Source organism: Labrus bergylta, chromosome 10 (genome assembly GCF_963930695.1).
Source record: "Labrus bergylta chromosome 10, fLabBer1.1, whole genome shotgun sequence".
In the NCBI taxonomy this organism is placed as follows: Eukaryota; Metazoa; Chordata; class Actinopteri; order Labriformes; family Labridae; genus Labrus; species Labrus bergylta.
This window is the reverse complement of record NC_089204.1, coordinates 5,787,012-5,799,754: the sequence shown is the minus strand read 5'-3', so window position 1 is coordinate 5,799,754 and position 12,743 is coordinate 5,787,012. Positions and strand designations below refer to the sequence as shown.

General features: G+C 39.0%; 1 protein-coding gene across 1 annotated transcript in view; it reads left to right on the top strand.

The window, feature by feature from the left end:
• LOC109989526 (gamma-aminobutyric acid receptor subunit pi) overlaps positions 1 to 12,743 on the top strand; it is a 66,811-nt gene that overhangs the window by 16,995 nt on the left and 37,073 nt on the right. The window lies entirely within an intron of this gene.

The following is a 12,743-nucleotide window of genomic DNA, read 5'->3' as shown; positions in this document are numbered from 1 at the left end:
TGAAATGAATAAATTCATGAGCCTGTAAGCTCTCACACGTCCCATAGGGATTTTGGTTATTGCTGTGTTTCAGTCAATTCAGTTGGTCGACATCTTTGGACTACATTAACTTGTCTTAAAATGTTATGTTAATGTGAAAATAATTTTTAAATGTAGCAACAGCCGATAACAGACATCAAGAGACACATTGTGCTAAAAACCAACACCCACTAGTGGAAAAAAACTTCTGCAGGGATTCTTTTAGCATCTAGCATCTACCAATAATTTAAGTTACTATTAAAAGACTCAAGGCCTCATTCACAAAAGGATTGTGCTGGTCTTGCGCCTGCTAAAGTGCAAATGAAGCAAGGAAAGAGCACATGTCAATGCTTCCTGAACTGCGCTCCAGTTTAAGTGCACAGTGCTATTTGCGCTAATTTAAATGAATCATGTTGCAGACATTTTGGGGGCCAAATATTTATTGCCATGAATATCTGATTCCCAAACACAAGCGCTAACAGCCATGTGCAGTTAGGGCGACATTTTACTTTCTGCTGAGAGTTGGTGGTAACTGCGCAGCAGTATTTATAAAGGATGTCACAAGCAAAGGTTCCAGTGATCCAAGTATTCCACCTTTTTATAACATACAATAAATCATCTGTAAATAAAACTTGTACATATTACTCAGAGATTACTGTTATTATAAGAATCAGGGGTTAAACCAGTTTGAGGCTGTCAAAAGATCAACCACAGCACATACGCACACACAGTGTCCACACAGTGTGGAGACGGGCTGGGTAATTTCACAGATGGTTTTATCTGGTCGAGATGTTCTTGCTGGTTTGTTACAGGGATAAAGCTTTATTAAACACGGTGAAAGCTGTTCCACATCTGTCGAAGACTTGCCTGCACATTAAACTGCACACAAAGTGTCCTCTCCCAAAACCGCTCGGCTGTCAGGATGAGAGCGCACAGCTCCGCTCTTCACAGCAGAATGAGGAGAATACCATTAGTGCAATAAACGTTGTGAAGTGGACCTTGAAACAGATCAGATAGCGAACGTTATTGGTGCACAATTCAGAGAGCTATTAGTGGACTCAATCTATCCCTGAAGAATCTCCCTCTTAATATTGTTGGTTTGTCTTTAAGTGTCTCTTCTCCTTACCTTGTTGTTTTTGCAGAAAGTATCCGAATGTTCAGAACTGAAATACTTTGATATGAGACTACTGTATAATGAAATCTCCTGAAGAGATCAACATTTAAAATAACAACGATTACATAACTATGGCCGGGGCTGAAACTACAGTACAAGCGTTTTAAAATCCAGGTTGCATCATGCACACAGAAGTCACCTCACAGATTCCCTTCAGTCTAATCTCCGATATGAACACTCAAATGATGCAGTTTGTTATATTACAGTCTGTTGTTCTTATATATTTTAAAGCACTTTCTAATTAAAGAGGCAGTTTAGGTTGTTCTAGAAACTTCTATTATCATTATTGGAACAAAAACAGATATTAAGATTCAGGGAGTAGCATTTTGATTTGCAGTGATAATGTTTAAATGCACAGTTTGATTCCTGTCTGCTGAGTGGTGGAAAATGAATTTAATAAATGTCTTCTACTTTTATTTTATTAATCTGATCCAATCTGTGATAATGATCCGATTCAAAACCGTGTGATTTGTGCTCCCTAACACCACTAATTCCTTAATAAGTAGCATTGTGTTGTTGAATAAAGTGGGTCTCATGGCAGTTGGTGAAATAGTTTGTGCATGTGTGTATTTCAGACCTTTGTGTGTGAGCAGGATGTTTCCCCTCAGTGTCATTAAGTATCTAAACATTTGGTTCATGACAAAGTATTTGTAAAAAACGTAATACTTTAAACATAAGGATGGTCATTTTCCAAAACTAGCATGATTTTGAAAGTAGCATTCCCTCAGTGCTCGGTCTACATCCACCCCCTCCCCTCTGTGCTCCCTCTAAAGCCACGCCCCCTCACTTACATGCACGAGCGCCGTTGTTCCAGAAGTGGACCTCAGCTCATCTCTTACATTGTGTAGAAACTACGTTGTCTCATGTCTCATTCAGCAGTAAGTAAACTCACAGTATAAACTCCGTCATCAGTGACGCGCTTTGAGTGTGAGCTAGAGTACACAAGAGGTAGAGAACGAGCAGGGAGACAGGAAGGCGTGATTGGTTCATCAGGTTGGTACCTTGTGGCAGACATTGGTTGAAGTTTTTACAGACTTGCAACTGCTACAGATGGGGGATTTTCTTCTTTTTTTTCAGAGCGCATGAGTTAGTCATTTCTGTCAGGACCTAAAGACAACTTCAACCAAAATCTTAAAAAGTGGATCCAGAGGAAATTACCAACCCTGCCTTTGAGCCCCAGCATGTAGAGTCTGTGGGAAGTATGTTAGCATTGCTGAGGTTAGCATTTAGCTCAACGTTACAACTTGCACTCATGTTTAAGTCTTAAACATTCATGCAGGTAAATAATTTGTGTCCGTCTGGTCTCATTCAATCCATTAAAACCTCTTTGATATGTAATAATATCAGTAAGAAATACTGTCAGGACTAAGTTGTGCTTTGTGCTTAAGCTTTTGGATAATTGAATCCCATTTGAAATGAAGAAGAAACAATCGAGCGAGCAGCTTGACCTAGTTTTGCTCTTCAACTGGCTTCAATTGAAAAACAGAACATTTGAATTTATTTTTGGTTTCACTGTGGTTCGGTGCAGTGATCCGAAGTGTTTCTAAATGGTGGGCTGTTTATGAAAGTGACTTCTTCGACTTTTTGGGAGTTTTTTCAGCATTAAATAATTTGCAAACAGTGACTGAGACAGTTTGTCCAGAAAAGTCAGACAGAATAAGAATCTAAGAGTAGTTGATTTTATAGGGAGGAAAATCCTGCTCTTATATCTTTTTATTCTGCATTTAACTGTCATCAGGAGTTTTTCATTTTCATAATTCTGTTTAAATTGATAAAAAAAATAATCTGGAATAGCTAAAACAGAATTCACATGATTTACATCATCTCTAAAGCGATACAGGTTTCAGGGATAAAAGCATTTCAATCAGGAGAGACTTAATTAGGAATTAACTATTATTTATTTAACAATTTAGGAAATAAATGTGCAAAGTCTTAGACTCCATCATGACGACTTCATGTACTCAGAGGGGTAATGAGGACGACAGCAGGATAGGATACCCCCCTATGGAGTCTAGAGCCTGGTGGTAGTGGTGATACCCCCCTATGGAGTCTAGAGCCTGGTGGTAGTGGTGATACCCCCCTATGGAGTCTAGACCCTGGTGGTAGTGGTGATACCCCCTATGGAGTCTAGACCCTGGTGGTAGTGGTGATACCCCCTATGGAGTCTAGACCCTGGTGGTGGTGGTGATAGAAGAAAGCAGGATGTGATGAGGAGTGGGTTTCATTTGAATAAATGATATCAAACCTAGACTCTGAATTTCAACGACAGATGCAACACAACATCTATTCAGTAAATTGAGCAAATATTGATAAATTATTATTATTATTTTTACATACATAACTGTATGCTCAAAGTCTACATATACAAAGCATTTTGAGAAATGACATCACAATCAACCAAAACATGGACCGTTAATGAATGAATGAATTGCAAAAGATATGAAGACATCAGTCTGAAGGTATTACGGCGTCCGTTACTTTATGTGCATGGTGACCATCAGAAACCCCCGTCAGCAGCCTGCTCAGCTCAGAGACGTTTATGGCTTTAGCGATCAGGAATACCAGTGGAATACAAATGCACTCCAACCTCATGCATGAACTTTCATATCTACATTATTGACCCCACAGCTTTATGGAGACTACCTGTGACCTTGACAATGCCGAGGCTCTTAATGGGTCATAAAAGACTCACATTCATCGTGGGGAAAAAGGCTAACGGGGACATGAATTGCCAGCTTGAACTCTACGGAGAGATTGATGTCTCGTTTCATTTTGGGGATAATGACACACTGGCAAACGCTTGCATGTCAATCCAGCCTCACATAACCTCCTCCTCTCTTGTTCCTGTGAAAACCCTGGCAGCACTGGAGCTCTGTTTTTCTCCCCGAGTCAAAAGAACAAAGCGAGGAATTCAGGAGGAGAGGCTGCGGATCACAGCTCAGCTTGTTATTCAGAAAGGGTAGAAAAAAAGCCCAAAGAATAGAAAAGGTTTTTTTTAGACAAACCCTGATTCATTGTGGCATATGGCCATTGATTTAGCTTTTGATAAAACATTTTCTGATTAAATTTGTTTTATTTGTTTTTGTATTGTTCCATCTGCTCTGATTTTAATTTGATGATTACAGACTGTCTTTTCCAAGAGAACTCAAAATTTGAAGCAACAAAATTGGAGGCGTTGAAGTAGCAACCCCTGAGTTTATCAAATTATATTAAAACACTTTGGTTCCTGTGATAACAAGTGATTTCTGGTTGATCTTGAGAAAACAACAAATAAGCAACCAAGAATAACTCATCACAGGAAACGAAGTAAAATAATATGTATGGAAGCATGTCCTCTTCAGGCTTCTGTACAACAGAAGAGTCAACAGACATCCTGATTATTTCTCGCCAATATCAAAAGTTCCCTGTGGAGTTCCTTCTGAAAATTCTGAATTAATCAATTCCATTAAATTCAAACCTTCATTCATTCTTGAAAAGACTTAAAGGTTTGCCTTATTTCCAATGCTACTGTCACTGTAAGCACATACAAAAAACATAAAGAAACACAGTGTCCAGAAATCAAAGGCCATAACTCTGCAAGAGAGTCTTCAACTCATATAAACTGTACTCTAAAAAATACTCAAATATGTCTTTCAAAATATTCAACATTCAGCCCTCACCAACCTGATTAAAGACCCATGCATAGCACCATCTCTGCTGACACATTAAAGGATTTTTTTCTTTAGTGAGGATGAAGTATGTGTTAGTATATTACCCATGAGAAGTTGCCAGCTAGTAAGGCCCCTTTAATGAGAAACTGGTCAGAGTGGATACTAGGCTATACAACGCTGCAGACTGGGTCCATTTTTGTCAAATAATTTAGAAAATATTTAGAAAAACTAGCACAAAAAACCAGAAAGAAGGAGGTTTTTTTCTCAACTTTCCCTTTGAATGCAAGCAACATTGTTTTAACTATGTAAAGGAGAAGCATTATGCTGTTGTTTTATGGATTTGACAAAAGCCTTCAAGCGAGTTGTTGATTTTTCTCTCATCTAAAACCCTGTAGAACAGTCTTTGACTCACTTGGTTGTACTTTGTGTCAGAGATGACTTTTAGATAGATTTCATAGAGTCATAGTAGAATATATCCAATCAGAGTTCATAAAAATCACAAAAGGTGTTCCACAAGGATCACTCCTCTGATCTTGGAAATTCTCCTTTTAGATTACACCAAACATTCAAGACAAAGATCTGAAAGCACAATATCTAAAACAAGAACTGAATCCACTGCAGCTCTGTTTACAATTGTTACCCTGAGGATTTTCCCTCTCAGGTTTAGTATTTTTTTCTGTCATCACTGCAAATTAGGAAAACCTTGATGATTCCAAAGCTTCAACAAGGGTCTGAAATGAATTAGGAATACAAACACACACAGCCTTTCCATGTTTACCAATCCAAAGCTTATAGCTCGTTAATGCTAAAACTCTGATTAGAGAATAGCTGTTCAGGGAACAGGTTGAGCCAAATTAATATTAGCCTAATTAGTTTAATCCATGATAAAGTTATCAAAAATGATCCAAGTTAAATATTCTACATATCCCTCCTTTAAAATACAATTACTGACTAATTAGTCTTCCTTTGTTTAAACAGCCTGAGGGTAGGAAGCTAAAACAAGCCCTATGAATTCTCTAAGCTGTGTGCCTCTCTGAGTCATGATGTAACGCACATTTTCAAACCCTATCTCTTAAATGAGCCTGGGATATATGGATAACATAGCATGGCGTATAGGAACCAATAGTGTCACAGCGCTGCTTACAGAAAGCATGGATCAACATTTAACTGAAGCCCGTTCAAGCAGATTAAAGGCTTACCTCCTGCTTTTCCTGCTTATTCCAAAGAGACATGACTTAGTCGTGTATAGAAATCCATTTCACGTCAGCTTTTTTTATTGATTGTCACAGCACGGATTAACGTATCCCTATGCTCAATAATTACATGATTGGATTGTTGCAAAGAGTCCACACATTGCTCATTGTTGTGCCATATCAAAAATATTCCGTTGTGAGGATTAAACGTACAACAATGTTTACATTCAAACATCTAAATTAATTAAAAATATTTTTTGTTGAGTACTTACTTCACCTCAAATATTTCCAACAGTTATCAAAGCCAGAGAAATCTGTACTTTTATAGTTATAACAGGACGTGTCTTGTCGAGGCGGCCGCCATGATGAGCCACCATGACAGACAGAATGTCGAATCATTGCCGTGGAAACATCGGATGTTACATGAAAGACCGCTGTATAAGGAAGCATGAGCTGCTACTGAAAGCTGCCGTACTGTTGCTGTATGTGCTAAAGTGATAACAACTTCATGGAAAAATATACTCGGACATATTCTCTTCCTTCGCCCGGTCGTCTTGACTACGTCCACCGGAGTTCGTTTTCACTGGGAGGGGAGTAGCAGAGAGAACTCCCATGATTCCCCACCAGCCTCGATGTCATCTTTTATTATTGTTGTATTGATTGAGAGCCCCTTGACGGCGGGAATCTACATATTGTCTCTTTTAGTATTGATGAAAAGTATGTTGTGGTTTTGGTCTGGTGGTGTATGCATGCAGTTTGAATATCTCTAAAACCGTGAGCATAATGCGGATCAAAAAACGAAACTCAGATTTGACTCCGACAAGTGTTTTGGCACATTGATTTGTAAGACTGATCCTTAATTTGAACTCTTCTGACACGTTAATGCTCAAGGCTGCTCACTGATGTCACTTGTCAAGGGATACTAAAATATAACAGGACTGATGTTTGAGAGTGGATGTCAGGGCGCCACTCGGCTGAATAACATCCTCCTCAAAGCTTCAGGATCTCTGCGGTTTTTTCACTTACATTCAATACCGCTCTGCCTCGTTAAATGGTCGTATTTCACACGAGATTCAGGCGCTGAGTAAACTATCTTGTGTCTGCAGGAGACATTTCATGGAAAGTCTTTAATGGAGGGTGTTTTAAATGTTTTAGTCTAAAGAAAAAAAGAAATCATAGTGCCTCACTTCCTCTGAGGGAAATAATGAGCCAATTGATATTCTTTAAAGTTTCTAGAAATCGACTTTTTCTCTTGACTATACTGCCTGTTGGTAATTGCCTTTCCTCGCCTGTTTAAAACCCATCATTTATCATTTTCTGCTGCAAAGCTCACTGAAAACCACTTTTTCATGTTCATTAAGTTTAATTGTGGGTCCCCCATCTGAAACAACATCTTCCCTCTGCTGGGTTCCTCTCCCATTTCCGTTTTCACAGCAGTTAGTCATGCAACCATTGTCACTTATATTTTCCCCTCCCCGCTCCAGACCTGATTACACAACAGTGTTAAACTTTCTGAACCACAGGGCTGCATGTAATCATTGGCCTCTTTATTTCCGTGAAAGCAGCTTGTTGTTTACTCCTAACAGATTACTGAGAAACAATACTTGCTCCGATTGGTTTTCTTTTTTTGTAATTGGGGCCGTGATTTATACGGCTGGAGGAGTCAGAAACTTTTCATCGAGGAGGCAAGAACTTTCTCAGGTTATCAAGAACCTTTTGATGATCTGAATTATTTACTTTTTTGCCTGCTGTAAACACTTTCTACGCTTTTTAGTCTTTAACAAGCGATGACTACAACCTTTTAAGTTTCCTGCTGCAGATGTCCAATGTGACAGATGTTCACATGTAGAGGTCTGACACTAAACAACAAAGTTATGCATGCTGCATTGGTTATGCTCATCTAACCCTTCTGTTGCCCTGTCACTCCCACTACGTACAGAGATAATGTTCATATTAGCCACTTCAGCTATATTATGTCCAAACAAAGTCGATCTTGTCCAGCTCTGACCATTCCTCTCTTGGAGGAATTTATTCTTCTCCCCTCTGGTTGGAGGTACAGGCTGCCCAGGACAGAGCAACAGATACAAACTTTCATATGTTCCTTGTGCTTCATCCCAAATATGACAAACTAAAACCCTATTTGTCCTTAACTACAAAAGATGAATCTTACAATTAAGGACATTTGGATTTAATGTAGGTGACATAGCACGTACCATGGGGCTGCATATTTGTGTCTTTAAGTATGGTCTCAAATTTCAAAAGTTTCTGACTCCTGGTTGAAGACTTTCATACCTGACATATAAGCTGAAAGGTCAGTACTTCATCTCTGAGCCAACATAAATCAAAAACCTAAGACATCATTTAAAGCAAATGATGTCAAGCAAGCTTTCCTTCCAGTGTCTAAATGTGAGTCTGTGTATTTATCAGCGATTCAGTATCCAGTGGGAAACTTCACAAGCTAAAACTGTATGTTCAGTATTTTCTGCGTGAGATCCTCAAAAGCTCCGAGGTCTATTTCATATTACAAGTGTACAAAGCTGGAACCAGGGATCGAGGGTCTTATTACCAAGATAACACTTTGTAGTGTCATTTTAATTAATACTAACCAAGATCTTATTTTGGCCTCCCTTTGAGCTCCTAAAAATCTTGCAGCTTGTAAAAAAAGATTAAATAACGAAGCATGCGCTTGCCTTAAAAGGGATGTTACATTTTGCTGATAGCTTATGCTATCGGACAGAGACCCACAAAGTTCAAACCTTAACATTTCAGAGGTTTTTTTTCTTACAGTATTGCAGCATCCCTCATGCTCACACTTTTACACTATAGTGAATAACTAATCCAAACGCGATCTGAAATATCTCTGGCAGTCCCGTGATACATATGGTACTATAGTGATGAAGAAAATGTGGGAAAACTTTGCTCAGATATTCATTGAAAAAGTAACTTCTTTCTTTAACTAATAATTCAAAAGTATATATTTAGATAACTAGTTTAGCTTGTTCCTTTTCCTAAGAGATCAAATTCAGCAGCTTGAGAGAAATTCAAATTATGACGATGTCCTTCTTTCTCTTGGACATTGACAGTTTAGCTAACTTGATTGATTTACTACTTTGAAAAGGGGAAAAGACCAAGCAAAGTGCATACAGGTGCAGGACAAAAAAAAGCACAAGCTGCAGAAAAAAGAGAAAGATCCACACACTGCTCAACTTTATTAAGGGCAACGTTTCGATCCTAAGATCAATCCCTTTGGATCGAAACGTTGCCCTTAATAAAGTCGTTCATTGGGAGCTGTACAGTGAGCAGACCTCTCTCTTTTCTCGTTACTTTACCACCCCAAAGCTCCTGCTAAAATGGACTCTAAATGGTTTGTTTTTAAAGTGTATGATGAGTTATTGAGCTACTTGACGAGTGGGGTAGTTTTGAAGTTATTGACTCGACTGTACTTTCAGCTCGGTCAAGATCTAGTACTTAAAGATAAGACATAAAGTTTGAACAAGAACATTATGGATGGGTAGCAAGTAGCCTAGAAGTTAGTGCCTGTGCCCCATGTATAGAGGCCAAAGTCCTCAAGAGCGGGTTCAAATTCGACCTGTGTCTCCTTTCCAGCATGTCATTCCAAGCTCTTTCTCTCTCTCTCTCTCTAACTGATTCCAGACTATCCACTGTCCTGTGTCTAGAATAAAGGCATAATAAGCCCCAAAATAAATCTTGAAAGAATATCATGGATGAGTTAAATTGGACGACCATAATCCAATGAGTCTTATTTTTCCAAAGCATAGAACAAAGCATTTTGTGTTTTGTCAGTCTTTGGACTATGGGAGAAAGTAGGAGTACCCTGAGAGAACCCATTCATGCACTGGGTGAACATGCAAACTCTACCCAGACACGTCCCTGTCCGGACTTCATCCAGGAATCTCCTTGTTGTAAAGCGGCAGCACTTCTGCTCAGATAACAATACATTACACAGTTGGTGTGTGGATGGCAGAAGTCCCAACTCTTAAAAGTAAAAGTCTTTAATAATAAAGTTGTTACCATGATGTGACATCACAAGTTGGAGGTAAGTGAGAAATGATTTGCTACTTCTCTCTTCAGTCTGCTCCCTTCCTAAATGACTATTGTATTGTTCCATGTACTCAGCTGTCCTCTGGGTTCAAATACTGTTGGGTCTTAAATACCTCCCCCCCCCCCAAAAAAAAAGAACTCTCTGTCAAGTTTCTAATCTAAACTGCTCTCCACCTCAGAGGGAACAATGAAGCGCAGATAAAGTTCAAACGTTTACTGCGAGTTGTTGCAGTTCTTTTTAATTCCTGTGTTTGAGCTCACGCTAAAAATACTTTTGCCTCCTTCCTATTTTCCGTCCTGTTGCTCCCTCAGTCACATGCAAACAGAACCTCTGGAGGAGCTGCATGAACTTTTTACCTGAATGCACTCCTGCTCCCCTCTCGTTCCTGGTGTCTGCAGCCTGAGGGACGAGTGCTCCAACTCAACTCTTCACAAGCTGATCTGATTCTGATGACGGTGTTTCACTTGTTGAAGTCGGGATTTTTAGTTTAATGAGCTGTTTAAGTAGAAGAGATCTAAATGGAGAAAATCATAAAACTCTGTGGTATGGTAAGATAACCTGTGGGTGTACAGGTGAAAATGCACAAGTGTGTGCTAATGCATTTCTCCTTTGATGGGACAACAAAAAAACGGACAGAGCTGCATTTTTTGCAACATATTTTCACCGATCACTGCAGCATTTCCTCCTTAAAGACGTTGTTTTTTTTTCAATTATAAATGCTTCAGAGAAGAGATTAAAGACAGCGTGCCACTTTGATGAATTTTCTTCCTCCATCAAAAAAACATCAAAACTTAAAAAAAGGGATGTTAAAGAGATTGAGGCATTTCAAATTATAATTAAAAAGTTATCTGCAGAGTGGTCGTTGGCGTCTTTAAGACTATATAATTAGACTGATATATTTACCCTGCCGATATTCTCGTCTTCGTATCAAGAAAACTTTATTAAGTGCTGCTTGATTAACCCCGAGAACACCCACAGGATCCAGTATTAAACGTCGTCTCATGGATAGAATGAGATGCCTAAAAACTATTGTTCATTGTTGTGTTTTTGTCGGCAGCTTGAATCAATGTAGATTCCTTATTTAGAGAGTTTTGATGGAAGAGGTGCTCTCTCCTGGTCAGCTGTGTGCATTTTAGCATTTCTGTGTGTGGTTTATCTCCAGAAATTTGAGGCTGGTTATAGGTGATTTTAGCTAAAAAAAAACACACAAAAACTAAATAACACAAGGCGGGAAAACACAGGGAGCACGATCTGAAAGACAGAGACAAGGGTGAGTACAAAATAAAACAGGAAATGACAAAATACTAAAATAAATTAAATGAAAAGGAAAACATGACCTCAAGGAACTTGACAGGTTGCTACAGTGGCACATACTGTAGGTTTGGAAAATAGCCTGAGGTTTAGCTCAGTACTTCTTTGTAAAGCAGCACTGTACTTTACTGCACGATGGAGCTGAAATCAGCGATCATTTGTGTAACTCTCCATATTGTAATGATATGTGTGGACATGTTTGTGTCCGCCAACATGCTCGTTAATCAGTTCGTCTGGCGTTGAAATGAAAACAGTTAATTATCCCGCTGGATTTTCTGGATGGTTGCATTTTTATTCATAACTGATGAGTTTGTTTTTCCCCCACTAATGGCTCCAGTCTGTAATGGACGGGTACGGCACATATAGATTATCCATAGAGGCGTCAAATGCAGCTTTGATGATTTCTCTTAATGAAAATTACTTGATGATTGCGGGGTGGTGATGTAGATTCTGTCAACACAACGTCAGGCTTCAGTGTTTGTTTCAGACCCCTTCCTCCCACTTGATTTATCTTATCCAGAGGATATATTTGAATATGAAATGAACACATGTTTGGAGCGGGGTGATTTATTATCATAGCTGCAACGAGTGATATCACACTAAATCAACACAATCAGCTGATGTCTCTTTGAAAGCATCTCTGAGAAATCTTTCTGTGTGGACTTCTGTGGCGCGTGTGGACAGAGTATTTCGTCTCATCTCTTTGCTGATCCTCTCCTGTATGTCTGTTCATCATGTTTTCCAAAGAAACATCTAGTCCAGGTTTCTGCACTGTTTTTTTTTTTTTTAAAGATATATTTGTGCCTTTATTGGAGAGATAGGACAGTGAATAGAGATGGAAATCAGGGAGAGAGAGAGTGGTCGGAAATCAGGTCGGGTTCGAACCTGGGTCAATCAGGACCGGATCAGCTGCTCCAGACTGGTAGGTGTGTGTGTGAGAGAGCGAGTGAGTGTGTATTTGAGACATACATATGAGACAACTGAAACACACATATCTCTCTATTAGACAGCTGTTGATGCTCCGATCTGATTTATCATGCACAATGTGAGAACTCACAGTGTGAGCACATAGTTCAGATTTATTATCATTTACTATCAGGAAGGCAGAGCCATTGTTTGCTACTGGGTTAAGGTACGTCTGAATTTACTCATCTTGGGAAACCAATAGGACAAGTCAACTCCTTATAGTGTATGCCTCAATAAAGCCTAATTCTATTTTTTTAACACAGAAGAAAAAAGCTCTTGCATAAAATAAAATAAAATAAAAAGTTTGTCCCCGGACCCCTTGGGCTGGCTACTCAGTTTCTGAAGGCTTCATATCCCTGTGGAAAGTC